The sequence below is a fragment of the Adiantum capillus-veneris genome, chromosome 22 (assembly GCF_014529385.1).
Source record: "Adiantum capillus-veneris isolate H3 chromosome 22, ASM1452938v2, whole genome shotgun sequence".
NCBI classification, from domain to species: domain Eukaryota; kingdom Viridiplantae; phylum Streptophyta; class Polypodiopsida; order Polypodiales; family Pteridaceae; genus Adiantum; species Adiantum capillus-veneris.
The window spans coordinates 69745744-69768540 of record NC_140952.1 but is presented as its reverse complement, the minus strand read 5'-3'; the positions used below and the strand labels follow the sequence as shown (position 1 = coordinate 69768540).

Here is a 22797-nt window from a genome sequence, read left to right as displayed (position 1 = left end):
GTGTAGTGTAAGAAGTACTCAGAAAAAATACCTGATGTTGGTAGCTCCTGCAAAGTATAGCGAACTCCACGTCGTAGCAGTGAGTCGTCGTAGCACTTAATCGAACTCTGCCTTGTATATTGTTGAAGCTTTACCTTTGGGTTGAAGCTTAATTGAAATTGAACTGCCCACCATGTATGGTTGAAGCTTGACCTTTGAGTCAAAGCTTAATTGTTGGAAGCGTCGACGATTATATTGCTTGAATGAATCTTGAAGTTGTCGCTCAAAAAATCTACAGGTGCTGTAATTTTCTGTAGGTACTAAGTGTAGTCCAACCTCGCGAGATTCGACTTGAAGCCGAGAGTTTTTCTTGCTTGAATTTATCGGGCTTGCTTCACCGGTTCAACTTGCTGAATTTCCTGTGGGAAAGGCTACTTGCAGTGACCAAGATTTAAGTTCAATGGCCAAAGGCCTCCTGAATGTGAAAATAGCGTGTTTTTTTTAAGCCAAAGCTCACAGGCAGCGTGATGAGAACTGCGAGGTCAAAGATGATGAAGGAGAGGCTAGGTGGCCGAGAGATACTGGCGCAAGGTTCTAACTTCCCATGGCGCCCCTTCCAAGCCAGAGAGCTTGCAAATCACCCACCACACACCCGTTTCTAAAAAAGAAAAGCCTGCCCGAATTGGCAAGGAAATCGGCTAAAAATGGAAAAGGCCCAAAAAAGCCACGGTTCTCACCCAAAGAGCTTGCTTTTAGGGACCTAAAGAGACCACGCGTAGAGAGAGAGTGGAAGAGACTCCTAGGCTCTGATACAAGTGTAAGAACTAGGAACTAGACTCTAGGATCCTCCTCCCAACCTCCCTTTATATAGGCGGGCTCCTAGCCCCTTGCCCTAGATGGATCCCCTGTCCACACTGCCTAGCCCGATCCTTGGCCGTAGTCCATGACTATCCTAGTTCTTAGGGTACAGGACCCTTGTCCTGACACTACGACAGAACAAGCTCGTTGGGATGTAAAGGATGGATAGTCTCATGCATTGATTGCGTTGTCTGTGAAGCGCACCATTACTCCTTACATTCATTCAGCGAAATCTGCAAAACAGGCTTGGGATATTCTGGCTGGTCTTTATGCAAGCCACAATGAGGTAAAAATTGCATTGCTGCATAAAGAGTTGGAGTCGAAGATTATGCATGAGGAAGATGATATGGACACTTTCCTTGCTGGTGTCAAGGATATCAATAGGCAACTTATTTTTGCAGGTGGAGTCATTTCAAACAGTTCCCTTATGCAGACTATTCTTGATGTCTTACCATATTCTTATCAGACTTTTGCTAGTACTTGGAGACTTATGACCCAAGGAAATCCTGAAGTTGTCAAGTTTGATGCATTGTGCACATTTCTTTTGCAAGAGTCACTTTCTAGAAAAAATAGGACTAGAAAGCATGCAGTTGAACAGGCTTTTATTGCTTCTCAAAGAAAGGGTGGTAATAGCAGCAATGCAACCACTTCTTATGGTTCTTCTGCGAGTGGAAAATCACTTGTTCCTAATGCTTCTGCTGGCAGCAATTTGTTTGGAAATTTTGGTGACAAGGGCAAAAAGAAGGTGCGTTGCCATTATTGTAAATCTAATGATCACTTGATCAAGCAATGTCCTAAGTTGAAGGCCAAAGAGGCTAAGAAGAAAGAGGGTTGTTCCACTGCAAATGCTGGTTCCACTACAAATGCAGCCATTGTTGAGTCTTCTACGAAAGGATACTATGATGCTAATGTTGATGTAGAATGGCCTTTTAGTGCAGAGTACACTTACAATCTTGTTGTCCATCATGCATGCATGTCAGTTGCTGCAGATTCACACGTGTGGTATTCCTACAGGGTGCTACAAAGCACATTACCACACATCATGAATTGTTCATGTCATAATAACTAATATCTAATTCTCCTAAATGATTTTCTCATGTTAAACTGATCATTTAATATGGAGAAGTACCAGGGGAGAAAAAGCTAGAATATTGGTTAATCTAGCAGGCCGGCCACAATAGGGACCCACAAGAGGGAAAATAGAGATCCAAAGGGGGGGACATCCGCAAAAGAGCAATGTGCAATAATGGGATTTAAAGACCCTAAGTTTCAGCCCATTAAGACTTCCAAAATGCTAAGGTTCCAAAAATCAAAGGTTGTGTCCAATGGTCAAAGCTTAGGAATATTGGATGTTTTGTGTGTGTAGAAAAAGTATTGATGAGTCCTACAAAGGAGGAGGCAAGACTTGCAAGTAGGAGATGAGAGAGAAACTCTCACACACACACACACACACACACACACACACACACAAGCTTCCTTTATACAAAGGGAAAAAGGGACACAAGTCAGCTCCCTAGCCCAGATGCCCACAAGGTGCACCCAAATCCTATTGGATGTCCATGGAGGTGGACCAATGAGAATTAGGCTAGAGTATATCTAGTTTAATTAATTTAAAAACACTTAATTAAAGAATCAATAAGAATTAAGCTCTCTAGAAGACTATTGGACAGCCTCCAAAGGGGTCCAATGAGAATTCAACAGCTCAATGGCTTGCCTGATTTCTATTGGCCAGGAGACAAAGGGGTCCAATGAGATTTTAGTTGTATTAATTAATGACCTAAAGCGCTCACAAAAGGGGAAAGGGGGACACATTTCAGAAGGCTATCACTTATGCTTCTTAATTCTCACTGGCTAAGCTGGGAGAGGTCCAATGGGGTGTCAGCATGAGTAAATTGCATGAGGGGTCGACCAAGAGAGAGAGGGGGCTGAATTTCTCAAGGCATTATTCCACACACACTCACACTAGCTCATGGGTGAAGCAAGAAGACTTTCTCTCTCCTTCCCAAGCTTTAATGGAAAGCTTATCACCTACTCCAAGCTTGTGAGAAGGGAGGCCTACACCAACAACTCTTGGCTTTGTGATGCAAATCCAACCAAGAGCCAGAATTCCAAAAGAGGCCTCTCTCCAATTCGGGAAGAAGAAGAGGATCCATACAAGGGATCAAAAATTTGCTTCTTGATGACGCATCTCCTTCTCAAAGGAGAATTCAAGAGCCCCCACCAAAGGAACGAGAAAGAAGTGAGTTTCCTGCCACCTATGCTGAGATGGCTCCACGAAGACGGCGGGCAAAACGCTCTCCATCACCTCCGAAACGGAGAAGACCATCGCACACTTCTCCACACCATAATTCAAAGAGGGATGATAAAAAGCAAGAGAAGAAAAAGACGAGAAAGAGGTCACCCTCTTCTCCATCTTCTTCATCCTCTTCCTCTTATGAAGAAAGTGATGGTGCGGACAAACAGAACCAAGGCAAGAAAAAGGTGAGAAAGAGGTCACCCTCTTCTCCATCTTCCTCAAATTCTTCATCTTCTAAAGAAAGAGATGGTGCAACTTTTGAACCATCAAAAAGAAGAGTCCATAGGAAATCCTATGCCATGTGGAAGAGATCGTACAAGCTCAAGAAGTTCAAAGAGGGAAGAAAGAGCATCTCTTTTCTTACCTACGATGGCACCTTTGGTGCTACAGGCAAAGTCTTGGCTTTCATCCAACAATTTGATGTGGCGTTTGGAGATGAGGGCTTCACGGAGTCCTCTAAGCTATGCCATGTAGCTATGCACTTTCAAAAGTCCGCCAGGCAATGGTGGTCTAGCCTACGGGCAAACGGTGAAGCTCCACAAACATGGAAAGCTTTAAGAGCTTCCATTATGAAGCAGTTTTTGGCCACCGATGGCAAAGACAAAGTACTCACCGAATGGCAAAGCTTGAAGCTCTCTCCCTATGAATCCATTCACAAATATGTAGACAAGTTTTGGGACTTACATCGCAAAGCCATTGTCTTCAAAAAGATGGATTTTGGAGAGCAAAAACAACAATTTTATGCGGGCTTAACCAAAGAAATGGTGGAGTATGTCCACTCCCAAAGTCCATGCACCATATTTGCGGTTATACACCGTACTATGGTGGCTTCTTGAATCAATTTCCAAATAGGGCCTAAGAGAAATTCTAAGCCCACAGAAAACAAGGGTTCCAATGAGCATAAGGGGAAGGACAATGTCCAAAAGTCTCCTAAGGTCAATTCCAATAACAACAAAGCTAAGGAGAAGGGAGTTTACAAAGGCAAAAATAAACTCTCTCCTGAAGAGCTTGAGCGTTATCGCAAGGATAACCATTGTTTCAAGTGCGGCGAGCAAGAACATGTGTACCACACTTGTCCCCAAAAGAACACTCACCATGAGCCTCCTAGAGCTACTTTGGTGGAAATCCAAGAAGAGGAAGCTCACCACAAAGGATCTCCTCTATGCCATGCTTGGGGAAAGGTAAGAGAACATGATGCTTTTATTCTCTTTGACCGTGGTTCTACTCACAATTTCATATCCACAGAGTTGGCCACCAAGCTAGGTATACAAGCTTACGAGATGGGAGATGTCCTACCCACAGACGGTGCTTTCAAGGGGTAAGAATCTTCAGTCACTCCCTTAATTGAGAAATTGATGCTCCATGTCCAAAGTTATGTGGACAAAGAGGACTTCTTTATCTCTCCTCTCAAGCATGAGGATGTAATCCTAGGGGCACCATGGTTTGATCGCATGGCTGCCAATGTTAAATTTCCTGAGAGTAAAATCTACTTTAGGTTCTGGGAAAAAGATATGTACATAGATACTAAAGAGTTGGGTAGCAACACCTCAGGTAATATTTCAAGTTCTATGAGAGAATAAACTTTATATTCATTGAAAGAAAACTGTTCTTTTCTTACAAAATATTCAGTATTTAGGTCGCATTATCTCTCAAGATGGTATCCAAATGGATCCCTCAAAGTTAGAGGTAATAAATGGATGGCCTAAATCAAGGAAACTTCATGAACTAAGAATCTTTACAGGTATGTGTGCATACTATAGACGCTTCATAGAAAAGTTCTCATTAATAGCAGGACCATTACATGACCTAGCAAAGAAAAACGTTAGGTATACATGGTCTACCAAGCAGAACAATGCTTTCAAAAATCTTAAAGAAAAGTTTATCTCTCAACCTGTGCTTACACCGCCAGATCTCTCAAAGCCATTTGAGATCCAATGTGACACTTGTGGTGATTTCCTTGGAGCTGTTTTGCTCCAAGAAGGGTACGCCATAGCCTATGAAAGTCATAGCTCGACCCTTTTGAGCAAGCTCTAGGAATATACGAAAAGAAAATCCTCGCAGTTCTACATGCCTTAAACTCATGGAAGCACTATCTATTGGGGACTCCTTTCATTCTGCGGACGGATCACCAAAGTCTTAAGTACTTCATGAAATAGACCAAGCTCTCCGACAAGCAAATGAGGTGGGAAAATTTCCTTTTGCAATTTCATTTTTGTATTTCTCACATTACTGGCAAGCATAATCAAGTATCCGATGCACTCTCAAGATGGCCGAGAGTGAATGCAGTTTCCATACTCGCACTCACAATGATCTATCTTCTATGATAGATGAGTATGCTATTGATCCCGATTTTAGAGGTGTGATTTCAGACCTTTCACTAGGGAAGAAAGAGGAACCATTTACTTTACAAGATGGTTATCTTCACTATGGCAATAGAGTATGAGTTACTACCTCACTACGTGAGAAAGTAATGTATGAATCTCATGCTCCTCCTTATGCGGGACATAGAAGGATTCAGTCTACCCTAAAAGGGATTGAAACATATTTCTATTGGCCTACCATGAAAGCAAACATACAAGAGTATGTTTCTAAATGTGTGGTATGCCAAAAGACAAAGTTTGGTAGAGGGAAGAAACCTGGATTGCTTCAACCATTGCCAATCCCTAATTCACCATGGGAGAGCATGTCCATGGATTTTATCTTTGGATTGCCTAAGTCTATCCATAAGAATACAGGAATATGGACGATAATAGACAGGTTCAATAAACAAGCTCATTTTATACTTGTCAAAAAGACTATCAAAGCCCATCAAATGGAAACCCTCTTCATCTCACAAATCTTCAAGTACCATGGCTTGCCAATTCCATAGTGTTGGATAGAGATCCTAGAATGACTAGTAATTTTTGGAAGGGTCTCTTTGAGAATTTAGGAACATGGCTAAACTTCTCTTCGGCCTATCACCCGCAAACGGATGACCAAAGTGAAATAGCTAACCTAACAATTCTTGATCTACTAAAAGCCTATGTAAGAGAAGTAGATCAAAGGTCCCAATGGGAGAAGTACTTACCCTTAGTGGAGTATGCCTACAATAACACTGTACATCCTTTCATGGGAAAAGCTGCTCACATAAGAGCCCAAGCCTTTAAGGAAAATGATTGGTTCGTGATTAAATTTCCCAAAGCTCGATTAAGGCACACCATGGGCATGAATCCTATGGGACACCAAAAGTACTATGCTAAGTTAGCAAAAAGGTATTATGGTCCCTTCTAGATTCTTAGGCCAATCAATGAGATGGCCTATCAACTCAAGTTGCCCAACCATTGGCTCAGACACAATGATTTTCATGTGATCCTACGAGCCACCTCAAGAACCAACTATTGAAGACCCACCGGAGATCGAGGACCAAGAAGAGGTGCTCCAGCCCGAGTACATTCTCCGACATGAAGATAAGGTATTGAGAGGTGGTAAGACTATCCGACGATATCTTACTAATTTTAAGAATTAGATGCTAGATGGATGCAAGGCATACAATTAAAGGATAACCTAAACCTTGTCAATGCTTACAATGCTTCCCTAGAGTAAGCAAATGTACAAATGTTTAAAATGAACAAAGTTTTTGTCTTATAAGACTCTCTTTTTCTTTATTGTGCACAAATATGAAGTAGTATGCATGCTTAGAATCAAGTTTGTGGAGACGACGTCTCCCAACCACGACATAGAGCTTGTCACTCTACTATGGAAGATTGATAGGACTAATGTGAAGACATACTTGCGGCAGCTTAGGCTCTCAAGTGCCAAATGGATTAGTCATCCATTCTGGAATGATGTCGTCGGGTAAGATAGGGATCCTATACCCTCTAGAAAAAGGACTAATGAATAGGCTTTATCTTCTCTACCCCATAGTCAAGGACGAGTATAATTTCAAGAGAGAGGTAATGTCATATTAACTAATATCTAATTCTCCTAAATGATTTTCTCATGTTAAACTAATCATTTAATATGGGGAAATACCAGGGGAGAAAAAGCTAGAATATTGGTTAAGCTAGTAGATCGCCGGCCACAGTAGGGATCCACAAGAGGGAAAATAGGGATCCAAAGGGGGGGCCATCTACAAAAGAGCAATGTGCAACAATGGGCTTTAAAGACCCTAAGGTTCATTCCATTAAGACTTCCAAAATGCTAAGGTTCAAAAATCAAAGGTTGTGTCCAATGGTCAAAGCTTAGGAATATTGGATGCTTTGTGTGTGTACAAAAAGTCTTCATGAGTCTACACAGGAGGGGGCGAGCCTTGCAAGTAGGGAATGAGAGAGAAACACACACACACACACACTCACAAACTCCCTGTACACAAAGGGAAAGAGGGACACATGTCAGCTCCCTAGGCCAGATGCCCACAAGGTGCACCCAAATCCTATTGGACGGCCATGGAGGTGGACCAATGAAAATAAGGCTAGAGTAAATCTAGTTTAATTAATTTAACAACACTTAATAGAAAAACCAATAAGAATTAATGTCTCTAAAAGACTATTGGACAGTCTCTCAAGGGGTCCAATGAGCATTCAACTGGCTTGGGCTGAATTTCTCAAGGCATTATTCCACACACACTCACACTAGCTCATGGGTGAAGGAAGAAGACTCTCTCTCTTTCTTTCCCAAGATTTAATGGAAAGCTTAACACCTACTCCAAGCTTGTGAGAAGGGTGGCCTACACCAACAACTCTTGGCTTTGTGATGCAAATCCAACCAAGAGCCAAGCTTCAATGCATGCTCATCTCCTCTACCGTGCTAATTAGTAAGCTATGCTATGCTAATATGAGTGATTATGTGAGGAGATGTACATCTTTATCATAATAATACTCCTTCTTCCTCTCAATCTACTCTCATACCCCGCTAGCTCTCACCATCTTCGAAGGTGTGTGAGGTCTTGGGTTTGAGACCGTGAGGGAATTGATGTTGTGCTTTAAAGTGTTTGCTAGTGCTTGAAGCTTCCATCATCTTTACACTAGCTAGTTATTGAAGGAACACAGAGAATTATATTGTAAAATGTCTCCCTTGATGGGGGAAACCTATAATACAAAGCCTTTTGGAGGGGGGACCGGCTCCATATAAATCCGGTCCTCAAATGTTGTCAATAGTTTAATCTCTCTCTTTTGAAGTATTGTTCATGCCTATCTAACTAGGTTTTATGCTTTTTGTTGCTCTCTCCACCCAAGCACTCTTGTTATGCTCATTAGGAATCTATTCTTATGAAATGCTCACTATGTTCATGCTATTTTCCGCTACACACAAGTTACTAGGCCATTAAATGTTACAGTTCACCTCTCTCGAGTCTGCCCCTCATGGGAATTCAGTCACTTGTGCCAACGATGCCTCTTATCCGGTTCATGGAGTTGGAAAGATTGTGGTTACTACTATAAATGGAAGTTCTTTCACACTCGTTGATACACTTTATGTACCTAGGATCAAGAAGAATCTTTTGTCTGTATCTGCACTTGCTAAACTTGGACTTGTAGTCAAATTTGTGGATGACAGATGTACAGTTCATGATCTTGATTTTGGTGATGAAATTGCTGCATCTGGCCTTTTGTGTTGTGGCCTGTATAATCTCACTTTGTATGACAAGTGTGGAAAAAATTTTACAAATGCAGTTGCAGATTCAAGGGCTATTTCAGATGCAAAACTTTGGCATGCACGTTTTGATCATCTGAATTTTGTCAGTTTGCTGCGTTTGCAAAATTTGATATGGTTGCTTCTTTGCCACCTCTTGAAGCACATGCCAAACATGTTTGTGAAGGTTGTATTTTGGGTAAGATGCATCATTTGAAGTTTCCAGAGGATGGTTCAGTTAGGACCACATGCAGGTTGCAGCTTGTGCATAATGATGTTTGTGGTGCCAAGCAAACTTCGTCCTTGGGAAATTACCTTTACTTCATGACTTTCATTCAATGTTTACTCTAGGCATGCATGGGTATTTCCGCTTGAAGTGAAGTCCAAAGTTTTTATGTGCTTCAAACAATTTTTCGCTATGGCTGAAAATTTCTCGAGATGTACTATGGGCACCCTCTGTTCCGATCGAGGGGGGGAGTATATGTCTCATGAATTTAATGCATTTCTGGCTAGTCGTGGGATAAAACACCAATGTACAGTGCCTTATACACCTCAGCAAAATGGTGTTGCTGAGAGGAAAAGCAGGTGTCACTTACGAAAATGGCACTATGTATGGTCAAAAGTCAAGGTTTGCTGCATTCTTTTTGGCTTGAGGCCATCATGTGTGCCACTTATGTACTGAATAGGTGTCCTACAAATCTTTGCAGTCTATTACTCCATATGAAGCATGGCATGGCAGAAAACCTTCTATTGAGCACATGCGTGTTTTTGGTTGTTTGGCATATGCTTTGGTGTCCCAAACACAATACAGAAAATTGGATGATAAGGTTGTCAAATGTATTTTTGTTGGTTATAGTGCTGAAAGAAAAGGTTACAGGTTGTATCATCCATAAACAAAGCATATTTTGGTTTCACGAGATGTAGTGTTTGTGGAAGATTCTATTCATCCCTTGATGTCATGTACTAGAGACAGTAATATAAACTCACAGGACATTTATGACACTTTGTTGCCCCTTTTTAGTGGTGGAAGTTCGAATGTAAATTCCAATGAGGCGAATGTATAGCCTATGGGGGTTTTTGAAAATGTTACAGATTAGCCTATTACTGATGCAGATGTACATGATGTACTTGATGAGGAAAGGGCTGAAAATGAGTAGGCTAGAGGTATGCCAAAATGGCTGGTGCATACATTGCATGATAGTAAATTGCATGCACCTTTGTCTAGGCATACTCATTCACCTTTGTCTAGGCATGCACCTTTGTCTAGGCATACTCATTCAGGCACTCGCCATGCATCTTATGCATCAGATCATTATACTTTGGTTGTGTCTAGCTTACATGATGTTGAGGAACCTCTATCTTTTGATGAAGCACAAAATTCAAAAAATTGGATGACTGCCATGCAATCAAAATATGATGCACTTATAGAATATGACACATGGACTTTATGTGATTTGCCTCCTGGCAAACAAGACATTGGTACAAGTTGAAACGCAAGCCGGATGGTGAAATCGATCGCCATAAGGCTCGACTTGTTGCAAAAGGTTATGCATAGCAAAAAGGCATAGATTATGAAGAGACTTTTGCTCCCACTTGTCGTATGACTACTGTGTGTTTTCTATGTGCATTGGCAGCTCATTTTGGTTGGGATGTACATCAATTAGACATTGTTACTTCTTTCTTGAATGGTGACATATTTGAGAAAGTTTATGTAATGCAACCTCTTGGTTTTGTCAAGAAAGGATAAGAGGACAAAGTGTGCAGATGTAAGAAGGCTTTGTATGGGTTGAAGCAATCTCCTTGTGCTTGGTATGAGAAAGCTGACACTCATTTGGTCAAACAAGGCTTTTGTAACAGTCCAACAGAAAGCACATTGTATGTAAAGCGTGAGGGTAATGTACTTCTCATTGTGGTTATTTATGTAGATGATTTTCTAATCACTCGACCAAATGAGAGACATATTGCTGAATTTAAGGCTGATTTCAATGCTACTTTCAAGATGAAAGATTTGGGACTTTTGCATCACTACTTGGGTATACAGTTTAAGCAGTGTGATGGTGGTATTGCCTTGTGTCAAAAAAGTTACATAGAGACATTGCTATGTAAGTTTGGACTTAAGGATTGCAAACCTATTGCCACTCCCATGGAAACAAGTTTGAAATTGAGTCTTCATGATGCTGGTGATTCTACAAATGTCACTCTTTACCAAACTACTATTGGATGACTCATTTATGTATGCAACACAAGGCCGGATATTCAGTTTGCAGTCTCATAGGTCAACAGATTTAAGCACAGCCCAGGGTCTAAGCATTGGCAGGCTATCAAGAGGATTTTCTCCTACCTTAGTGGCACTTTACATCTTGGCTTATTTTATCCCAAGAGGGGGATCATTACCGCCAGACTTATATGCTTTTTTGGACTCAGATTGGGCGATTGTTTTGACATGCACGTGTCCACATGTGGTTTTTGTTTCATGCTTGGTAGTTCATGTATATCATGGTTGAGCAAGAAGCAACCTACTATGACCACTTCTGATTGTGAGGCTGAGTACAGGGAAATCTTCACAGCTACGGTTGAGTGTGTATGGCTCAGATGCCTTATGGATGATTTGGGTGTTGGACAAGACACTACCAACACTGTCTACACTGACAGTCAGAGCGCATTGGAAGTTGCGAGAGGAACCCAGTTTTTCATGCTCGTACAAAGCACATTGAGGTGCATTACCACTACGCCAGGTAGAGGCTCTCAGCAGGAGAGATTATCTTGGCTTACGTGCCAACACAGGACAACCTTGTAGATCTTTTCACAAAGGCATTGTCTTGTGAGAAGCTCAAAGCTTTCCACAAATCTTTGGGCTTACTCCCCTTTGTGGACTAATCATGTCCTCAAGACATGGCACTTCCCTTTACTCATGTGCCAGCTCTCATTCACCGCATCACTTTAGGGGGGATTTGCTACCATATACATGTGGTAGTGATGTGTGTGAACACACTAGGACCGCTGGGGCATTTTTTCCCTCTTTAGGAGGTTTTCTCCCCCGTGCATTGTATATATGCCCATCACTCTAGGGCTATCTATCTTTTCATAGCACACCATGTAAAACTCTCTCCGTTGTGTGCCTTGAGCTTCCTTCGTCTTCTCCAAACCCTAATTCCAACAAATTGTGCCCGTAGAGCCGGCCAAGCATGCCCCCGCTTGCCTTCCAATGCTTAAAACCACACCTTAGTCTTACCATGCATCACGATTGGGAAAAGTATGCATCTTGCTATCCTTGTTAGGCATATGAGCAATAACATGTACAACTTAAGATATGCCATCCACTCGTTTGGAATCTCCTTGCTTGTGAAAACTAGTCCATTGCTTCACCTCTTGGCCCAAAAGCTTGAAGCTAATTGACCCTACGCTGCCATCACCACCCTCCAAAGAATTTCTTTTGCATGGTTGTTCCATGTTGTGAGTTGTTGATTGACCAAAAGTATGAAGGGCATGGTAATTAGTGCAAGAGACACACACACACACACACACACACACACACACACACACCGGGGGGGGGGGGCAGGCCTCAACCTCCCGCCTAATAAATTTTTACAATGTTCTTCTAGGTTGTGACCTATGGACTGCCTAAAGCTTGGTGCATGGTTAAAGTAGCCCACACATAGAGACAAAAAAAGAAAAAAAGAAATTTTCTTTCACCTCTATTAGTCAAGGCCACAGTTCGGGCCTATGAGACAAATCAAATGTACATGTATTGTGTACCCTCTATGTATTAAGAAACGACAAAAGTACAAATTAACAAAATGTGGTCCTGCAATAAACGGGGAGGGGATCCATTGAAGGATAGGATGCACATGAGATCATTGTTGTTGTGAGCACGACACAAGTGTCTCAGAAGTGGCGAGAGAGAAGTGGCAAGTTGGGCCGCAGAATGCCTTGGTTCACGTGTAGTGCTACAACGGCCACTATCGACTGCAGTTTGTCCTCCCTAGCCATGATCGTTGGTCGTCTACCGTAGCTCTTCCTCCCATCCCAAGGTGGTATCCTCTACACGGTAATCTTGCCTTGCAGCCCTATCACCTTCGCCTCCTCCTCCTCCACCAACCGCCCAAAGGGGGCCTTGTCTACACATCGGTGAACATGCAACAACTTTAGAAATGCTGAAGATAAATTGCAAAGAGCCTAGGAAGATGCTCCAAAGCTTCTATTAATTTAATAGGAGCTAACTAGTCAGGTACAACAACTTAATCAGGATATGCAGAGAGCATTTTCCATAGCCAAAGGGCTTACCTCTCTTGGCGCTCTCCTTTGTGCTACACACACAACACGCCATTTCCTTTGCTTCCTAACACATCAATTCTATAGATCTATTGTTCTAGGCAATGCTTTGCTTTCGAGCCCATGAATTTTTTTGTCCTAGGTACTACCCTCTTTTGTGTCTACAGCATGTGTGTGCGCCTCTCGATAAAGCAGGACTCCTAGTTGTCCATGCTTGTGTGTGTGTGTGTGTGTGTGTGTGTGTTCATTGGTGCTGCCCATAGCTCAAGAAAGGTGGAACTGGGACACAACACCATAAGTGGACGAAGGCCGGGACTTTTGGATGTCCTCATGTTGATTTTATGATGGCTATCTATCACCTCGGAGGAGCTACAACATGCAAAAAACGACAGTGCTTCTTTAATTTTCTATAGTGCACGTCAAAGATCACGCTCTTCAAGTCAAAGTTATATATATATATATATATATATTCAAAAAATAATAATCTAAAAATACTTCGATCGACTAAGTGGTCGTTCACACAAAGTCAGTATGTTTGGCTTTTTATTGGCCGAAGCCTCACATCCATCTACCCAGTTCTTAGAATGATGAAAATATAAATGGGACTAGACGCTACCTTGAAGAGTACAATGACACCGGTGGTAGGACCTTCCCTCGTGGATTATGAAAAGCCCTAGCTTGTTTTGTAACCAATTCTCATGAGGTTTACGAGTAAACCTAAACCCAAGGTTTGGGTGTAAACCAAAAATCCCACATGATGGTAGCTCGGTAGTAGCACTAGGTGGTGAGAAAACCTGAAAATCACGGTTTACGAGTATACCAAAGCCTGGTTGAGAGTAAACCTAAAACTTTGTGTGTCATGAGAGTGTGAGTCTAGTTCTAGGGGGAATCATCATGAAGATTATGCTAAGTTTGACTAAAGGAGGCAATTGTTGGGATCAACCCAACTTCAATGGACACTCATGTGTGAACATGTTGTAAGTGCCTATAAAGGCTTAAGAGAAATCCAATGATAAACTCTCTTTTTCATTTTGCGTATCCGCTCGTGTTCTCATCTACCTTGTCTTCTCTCTTGTCTGCTCCTCTCTTTGCATAGCCATGTCTGTACGCGATGCAGTAGGATTTTGAGCTCTATGCGTGCGCGCGCGCGAGAGAGAGAGAGAGAGAGAGAGAGAGAGAGAGAGAGAGAGAGAGAGAGAGAGAGAGAGAGAGAGGGAGGAATTGTGTGTGTTTGTGTTCCAGTAACAATATCACATAAACACCAAAGAATTCTTTCAAATTACAAAGAAACTATGCCAGTGAAGGTGGTATAATTCCCACTCATAGTACAAAATGGACTTTATAAATAAGTACAAGAAGAGTTAAGAGCCTGAAGATATATGTATCCACCATCTTCAATCCAAGGAACTTTGAAAACCATAGTTGAGAAGGTAACTCTCACGTGCATCCATGGAAACAACACAACTTTCAGGTAGAATTGGTCCCATATGCAGGTGATGCATGGGTATCGCAGATGTTATAGATGTCACCCAACTTAACTTCTTTTAAAGAGAAAAACAAATATAGTAAGAAAGGTAAATCTAGTTATATATTTAGAGATGGTTTCAATTACAAGGTGGACAACCAACTGGAGCCTCTTGTGCTTTACAAGCTCTCATGAGATAAGGTCGGAGACGAGTTTTGTGAGGCAATTTAGCCTCAGAGTGGGCCACATATTCTTGTTTCTTGCCTTTACATAGTTTGGCATTAATAGCCGCTATTTTTCAGGGCCAGTGATAAATATACATGCAGTCAATCTATACCTTGGAGTCACATGTAACATAAAAAGAAATTAGTAAATACTCCCAACACCATTTAGTCGGAGTCGGAGACCATATGTAAGGTAGTAAGTGTTAAACCCGATATTCATTATTTGTTCAAAAAAAGCCAAGGATGTATGCCACAAATGCCCATATCCTCTATGTAATACGTGACCATATACGGCTTTATGAGCAGCTTAATTTACAACCAAAATTACCATAATTCACAACCCATCCTAACCATAGCTATATTCGGCCACCATCCATTATAACCAACCAATCATTTGGCAAATTTAATCAGTTATGCCCAAGAACCATAAATGCAATAGCATGGAACTTAATTGAACAAGAGTGGAACCCTCAATAACCAAGCAGAGTCACATTACCTTAGTATAACCACCACGGTAGAATTACTAGACCATACAGGCCAATGTCTATTACCCCGCAAGTGGGTTACCCCACTATTTACGGTCATACACCAATCAACCCCTCTATATAGGTATAGTAGAATAACCATTGTGGCCACCATCAATCATAACTCAGTACACAACCACCAAATCATGGCTAAGTGAGACCAGAATTGAGCACACGTGGTAAGCTCAGTTTCCAACCTAGAATCACCCTCTACACAAACGGTATAGACCAGATTTAAGCAAGACTAGTAAGCTCAATATCCAACCCTGAATCACCGAATAGAAGCATACCTGCTGTGGTAAATTAATAAAAATCAACCAAATTTACTAGGTCATGCAGTAGGTTAACTTTATAGGTTCTATCACCAAGTAATAGGTAGGACTTCAATCATCTTATCAAGACAAAGGTTCAAGTTAACAATCAACTAGTACTATAAGAGGAAAGGTTTATTCAATGATTTTTATTAAAAGACCATTCCTATGACTGGTTCGTACCCATGCCATGCCAATGATTATTCTCACTAGGTAGGTCAGCATTACCATATAGTGTCTTTTACCAAGTTTGAAGCTTTTTAAGAAATCATTCATCCATTATTGTAGGAGGCTACTTTCCTTCCATGTGAAACAACCCAAGATAATGACAAGACCATTTATATGTATCGACAGAACAAGCCCTACATTTTGACAGGCAATCACAAACCAAGTCCGTCGATACACACTATTACACTTCTTCAAGATTTACGAATAAAAGGAAAGCATTTCCTAGAGGAAAATAAACCAACCAACCATAGCCAAAAAAAATCTCAGTAGAAGTCACATTACAGTACAAGTATGAGGAATGGTACCCATAGCATCAAATGAATCATACCACATCAATCGGATAGTAGTCCATAACTCACCTGAGATGGAGATCGGCGCGGCCAACTCTACAATAGTATGCTTATCCTTGCCTTTAGCCATATAGCCAATTACTAAACCTAACACCCTTGTGGAAAGAAAACCTCACACTCTCAAATCACACAAGTACTCACACAATCATAGAAGCCACACAGTACCAATGCTAAGTGAGCAAAAAACGCTCACCTTTATAGTGATAGGAGCCCATGGCCATTTCCCTTTACAGTAGTGTGGCAGGCCAGCTTCAAGGTAAAAATGATATAGCAGCACCACATCATTAAGTGGCCGCATTCCTTCTGAGTTAGTGAGGCGGGCCTAGTTCCTGCAACAACCACATCTCATAAGAGAACGGGAGACGGCGAAGATGGAGAGATAAGAGAGGGGCAAGAGAGAATGGGAAAGAGGAAGGTAATATGCAGTATTGCAGACTTGTAGTAGGTCTAGAAGAGGGAAAAAAATGATAGAGCAAGCCCCTGCCCGCCTTCCTTCATAGCGCTTTAATTAGCTACTAATGGTTAGGTTTTTATTAAAGGCTCCTCTAAAAATATCCCTACTGATTTTACTCCAATAATTTACCCAAGGCTCCTTAGGTTAAATAGTCCCCATTTTAAAAAACACCACAAGGATATTAACACACTATCCCTAGTAATGTGTGTGTGTGTGTGTGTGTGTGTGTGTGTGTGTGTGTGAGAGAGAGAGAGAGAGAGAGAGAGAGAGAGAGAGAGGAGAGGGAAGGGGAGGGGAGGGGAGGGAGAGAGCAAGAGAGAGAGATTGAAGGAGTGGGAAATAGAGAGAAATAGAGATAGAGATAGGTAGTGAGACACAAAAGGGGAGTAAAATAGAGGAGACAGAGAGAGGGGAGAGGGAGAGAGAAAGAGGTAGAGAAAAAAATGCTCGCTCGAGAAAGCTGGCTCTAAAAACTTTTTGTGAAATGAGCTTTTTGGAGCAAGCTTCCAAAGTGAGTTTTTTTTCTAGATTTGGTCAATTGAGCAATATCTAAGAAAAGCTCACTCGAAAAGCTAGCTCCAAACCTCAACTTAAGGCCCGTAGGCCCCCACCATGATAACAAGCCCCAATGGGAATTCTAGAACCACCACTAACCACCAGCCAGTTTCGTGCATAAAAATGACCACCAACAATGCCATCGAGCACCACCACAGGCCGCCCCGCAAGCCCACAAGCAGCACCCACCACGGGGGGGGAGGCATGGAGCTTTCCCCTTTCTCCCTTGATACATTCCTATTGAGTGTTGATATGCATTATATATACCACTCCCTCTAGGATCCTCTCAATGCATATGAAACCAAAATGGCACCATGTGGTAGTTTCCTATTCACTGCACCCTCATGGGGTTAAAAAAACTCCTCAACACCCCCAAAAAGTTGCTTTTTGATTCTCCTTGAAGAGCTTCCAGCTCCCAAATCCTTGACCCTATAAACAAGCTTTGAATCCCTGCCAAAAGTTCACATCCCAAACTCCGACTCCACCTACTTGCTCCGCATTCCAACCTTGCTGTGGCCTCAAAAGGAACGCTCCAACTCAAAAATCATCTGCTACCACCTCCCTGATAGTTTCTCCCAGCTTTGATTGGGTGTGTCTTGGTACCCACAATCTCGATTGACGATTCATCAATTTAGATTGACCCCATATGTTGCATACTTTTCTAGAGAGCCTTAACAAAGCTAAGAAGACTCTTTATGGAATGCCTAGTGAGGAGATCAAGCTGGCGCATTCCTAGTGCCAACAAAACTTAATTGGCCCATAACTTGCCCATATGATCTCTAGTTGGCGATCCAAAGTGTAACATTTAATGGCCTAGTAACTTGTGTGTAGCAGAAAATAGCATGAACATAGTGAGCATTTCATTAGAATAGATTCCTAATGAGAATAACAAGAGTGCTTGGGTGGAGAGAGCAAGAAAACGTATAACACATAGTTAGATAGCATGAACAATACTTCAAAAGAGAGAGAGAGATTAAGCAATTGAAAATAGTTGAGGAACGGATTTGCATGGAGCAGGTCCCCCCTCCAAAAGGCTTTGTATTATGGTCTCTCCCATCAAGAGAGACATTTTACAATACAATTCTTTGTGTTCCTTCAATATTAGCTAGTGCAATGAAGATGGAAACTTCATGCACTAAGCAAAACACTTATCAAACACAACATCAATTCCCTCGCGGTCTCAGACCCAAGACCTCACACACCTTCGAAGATGGTGAGAGCTAGTGGGGTATGAGAGTAGATTGAGAGGAAGAAGGAGTATTCTTACGAGAAAGATATACATCCCCTCACATAATCACTCTCATTAGCATATCTTAGCTTAGTAATTAGCATGGTAGAGGAGATAAGCATGCATTGAAGATTGGCTCTTGGTTGGATTTGCATCACAAAGCCAAGAGTTTCTGGTGTAGGCCTCCCTTCTCACAAGCTTGGAGTAGGTGGTAATCTTTCCATTAAATCTTGATAAGGAGAGAGAGAATCTTCTTGCTTCACACATTGATTGTGTGAGTGTGTAAGTGAATAATACCTTTGAAAAATCAGCTCCCTCTCTCTCTTGGTCAACCCCTCTTGCTATTTTCTCATGCTCACATCCTATTGGACCTCCCTAGCCTCAACCATACAAATTAAGCAGCATAAGTGATAGCCTTCTGACATGTGTCCCCCTTTCGCCTTTTGTGAGAGCTTTAGGTAATTAATAAATGCAACTACACTCTCATTGGACCCCTTTGCCTCCTGGCCAATAGGAATCAGGCAAGCCATTGGGCTGTTAAATGCTCATTGGACCCCTTAAGAGATTGTCCAATAGTCTTCTAGAGAGCTTAATTCTTATTGGTTCTTTTATTAAGTGTTTTTCAATTGATTAAACTAGATTTACTCTAGCCTAATTCTCATTGGTCCACCTCCAAGGTCATCCAAAGGATTTGAGTACACCTTGTGGGCATCTAGGCTAGGGAGCTGACATGTGTCCCTCATTCCCTTTGTGTAAAGGGAGCTTGTGTGTGTGTGTGTGTGAGTTTATCTCTCATCTCCTACAACTAGGGCTCGCCCCCTCCTATGTAGTGATGCATGAAGACTTTTGGGACACACACAAAGCATCCAATTTCCCTTATGTTTGACCTTTGGACACAACCTTTGAATTTTGGGAAGCTTAGCAGTTTGGAAGTCTTAATGGGCTGAACCTTAGGGTCTTTTACACCCATTGTTGCACATTGCTCTTTTGCAGATGCCCCCCTTTTTGATCCCTATTTTCCCTCCTTTGGGTCCCTACTGTGGCTGGTCTGCCAGCTTAGCCAGTATTCTAGCTTTTTCTCCCGTGACATTTCCCCATATAAATGATCAGTTTAACATGAGAAAATCATTTAGGAGAATTAGATATTAGTTTTTATGACATTACCTCTCTCTTGAAATCATAGTTGTCTTCGACTATGGGGTAGAGAAGATAAAGCATATTCAATAGTCTTTTTTCTAGCGGGTAGAGGATCCCTTTGTTACCCTACGACATTGTTCCAAAATGGATGACTAGTCCATTTGGCGCTTGAGAGCCTAAGCTGCCACAACCATGTCTGCACATTAGTCCTATCAATCTTCCATAGTAGAATGACAAGCTCTACTTGGTGTTTGGGAGACGTCATCTGCGCAAACTTGATCTAAGCATGCATACTACTTCATTTTTGTGCACAATAAAGAAAAAGAGAGTCTTATAAGACAAAAACGTTTTTCATTTTAAACATTTGTACATTTGCTTACTCTAGGGAAACATTGTAAGCATTGACAAGGTTTAGGTTATCCTTTAACACTAGAATGGTAACAGGACACTTTTATGTCCTGTTAAGTGACCATTTTGCTTGAATTATTTAAAGAGTATGAAAATGAATTTTTAGGTGCTATATATCCACAAAGTTGCCTTATGAGCTGAAAAAAACTTAGCATTTTTTTTGGAGTATCAATCTCACCATTAACCTTACTCTTGCACAACATTTTTGAACCTAAACTGTGTGAAAAAACGGGTCCTGTTTTTGGCTTTTTTTCAATTTTTGGCAACTATACAACTCTAAACTTCATGTTTGTGAGGTTTAGATGGCTAGAGGTTAGGCCTTCATAGTTCTCAACATGTTTTGATGCTTGTAGGGAGAGCTAACTGTTAAAATTGAAAGTTATGACCAATTTACAAGAATTGCATAATCCTGTTTTTTGGCCAAAATTAGCACTTTTATGATTTTTTTGGTGGCTTTCTTGATATCCAAATTCAATTTTTATTGTGTAAGTGTAATGTATAACATAAAGCTAATCTTCCTTGACTTTTGAGGGACCTAATATGCTATATAGCATAGTATATGATGATGGTTGAGTTTTTTGATTGCTGAAGAATACGATACATTTTAGAGTAGCTAGTTTCTTAGGCCAATTCTGTGTATTTTGTAGGTAGTAACCATATCTAATCATAGACTACAAACTTGGCTAGATATTGAGTAGTTTCTATCGGCTTCTAGAGGTCATAATGCCAAACACAGTTTTTTCATGTTTGCTGTATTTAGCACTTTATCATTGCCCTCAAGGTTCCAATTGTAAGAGATCCATTATCCTTTTGACATGCTCCATGGCTCCTTTTGAATCCAAAGGCCCAAAGGGAACTAAGAAAACATGTATATAGTATCTGTATTGAGCGTGACTATAGAAACTTTGATGATAGGTCCGTAGAATGGCAAAAATGCAACTTTTTTGTACCTATTTTTTTTTCCAAAAAAAATTAGTGAGGTAAAAGCAACCGTATGTTTTGGTCAACAACCCATTGAAGTTAACGGGGCCTTTTATCTCAGGTCCTACAAAAATCCCCACTCTTATTTATATGCAATCAACCGTAAGAAATTGTTGTTTTGGGCAAAATGCACTGGTCCATCAACTTTTGAGGCTTGTAGTGACCAAGGGATGAGAAAAATTACAAGTTTCTCATTTTTTCCATATGTAGTACTTATTGAACTATAAGCTCATGAAAGGATTTTTCAAAATGAGTGGATCTACTATGGTTTTGGAATTTTTTCCCAAAACCCTGAAAGGACACTTTTATGTCCTGTTAGGTTACCATTCTAGTGTTAATTGTATTCCTTGCATCCATCTAGCATCTTCTGAGGATGAGTCATCTGAGGAGGATGCTAGCTCTTTGGATGTCATGGGTATAATACTGCGAAACCCAGAAGGAGAAGGTGGTCAAGACTCTCTAAACAAGGAAGAAGCCACAGGCTTAGAGGAGATGCTAGCTAAGGACCTACTAGAAGAAGAGAGAGAACCCTATTTGCAGGTACTAAAGAAGCATGCTGGCCTCTTTATAACTGATTACGAGCACATTAAAGGAGTGACGGTAACCCAACACCATATCCAATTAAAGGAAGGTGCCAAACCAGTGGTGCAAAGGCTAAGGAGATTAGGGCTAGTGCAACAAGATGTACTCTTAAAAGAAGTAAAAAGATTACTCAAGAAAGGATTTATCTACCCAGTGGAAGATTCTGAGTGGGTGTCTCCAGTTGTGGTAGCACCAAAGAAAAATGGGAAGTGGAGGGTATGTGTGGATTACAAGCCTCTAAACGCAGCCACAAAAAGGGACCATTGTCCTTTGCCTTTTCAAGATGAAATACTAAATGAAGTGGCTGGTCATGAAAGGTACACAGTGTGTGATGGGGTACTCAGGCTACTTCCAAATCAGAATTGCAGATGAAGACCAAAGAAAGACTACCTTCATAACACCTTGGGGGTGTTTTGCTTATAGAGTTATGCCTTTTGGTTTAACTAATGCCCCAGCTACTTTCCAGAGGTTTATGAACTTGGTGTTTCAACCTTACTTTGGTAAGTCCATACGAGTCTTCATTGATGATTTTTGCATTTACATCTCTAGGGAAGTACATCTGTCCAAGGTTGATGAAGGTTTCACCCGTCTGGCCCAATTGGGTGGGCAATTGAATAAAGACAAGTGCCACATAGGTGAAAGCAAGGTCACTCTACTAGGCCATGTTGTGTCTCAAGATGGTATTCAGGCTGACCCTGAAAAGGTAAAGACATTGTTAGCTTTACCTACTCCTTCAAACGTGAAGCAACTGGTCTCCTTTATTCAAAAGGTTCGCTACATGGGACGATTCATACATCTCCTTTATCAGGCAATCTATCCTTTGCAGCAGCTCACTAAACACACTACATTGACATGGAGTGAGGAGGGTGAAAGGTGCTTTAGAGAAGTTAAAACCATTTTGAGCTCATTGCCTGTCGTCCTACAACCCACATGGGGTGAATTATTCTATGTAAATCCTAGTGTAGGTCCAGAAGCTCTAGGAGCTGTCTTGATGCAAAAAGACCCAAAGACATCTCTCATGAGACCAGTCTACTTCTCTAGTAGAGTGATGACAGCTGCTGAAAAGGGTTTCAGCGCAACTGAGTAATTGGTGCTAGCTCTTAAGTTTGCAGTGGAGAAGTTTCGGGCTTACTTACTTCCGAGACAATTTGTGGTGATCACAACTGAGGAGGTTTTTCCATATGCCCTACAACACATGGAATTGTCTCAAAGAATAGCAAAGTGGGTGGTGCAGCTTCAAGAGTTCGACTACACACTACAAGTAGAGGATTCCACCCGTGCTTGTTTGGCAGATGTCCTCACACAAAGGTGTTATGAGAAGGCCAAGAAAGAGGCACC

General features: G+C 41.4%; 1 protein-coding gene across 1 annotated transcript in view; it reads right to left on the bottom strand.

Moving 5' to 3' along the window:
• The window catches only part of LOC147429547 (uncharacterized), a 65457-nt gene extending 49021 nt beyond the window's left edge, over positions 1-16436 (bottom strand). The window contains exon 1 of the mRNA XM_086495398.1: positions 16308-16436. The gene's annotated coding sequence lies outside the window, so the exon portion shown is untranslated. The remainder of the gene's footprint in view (positions 1-16307) is intronic.
• Positions 16437-22797: the final 6361 nt, after the last annotated feature.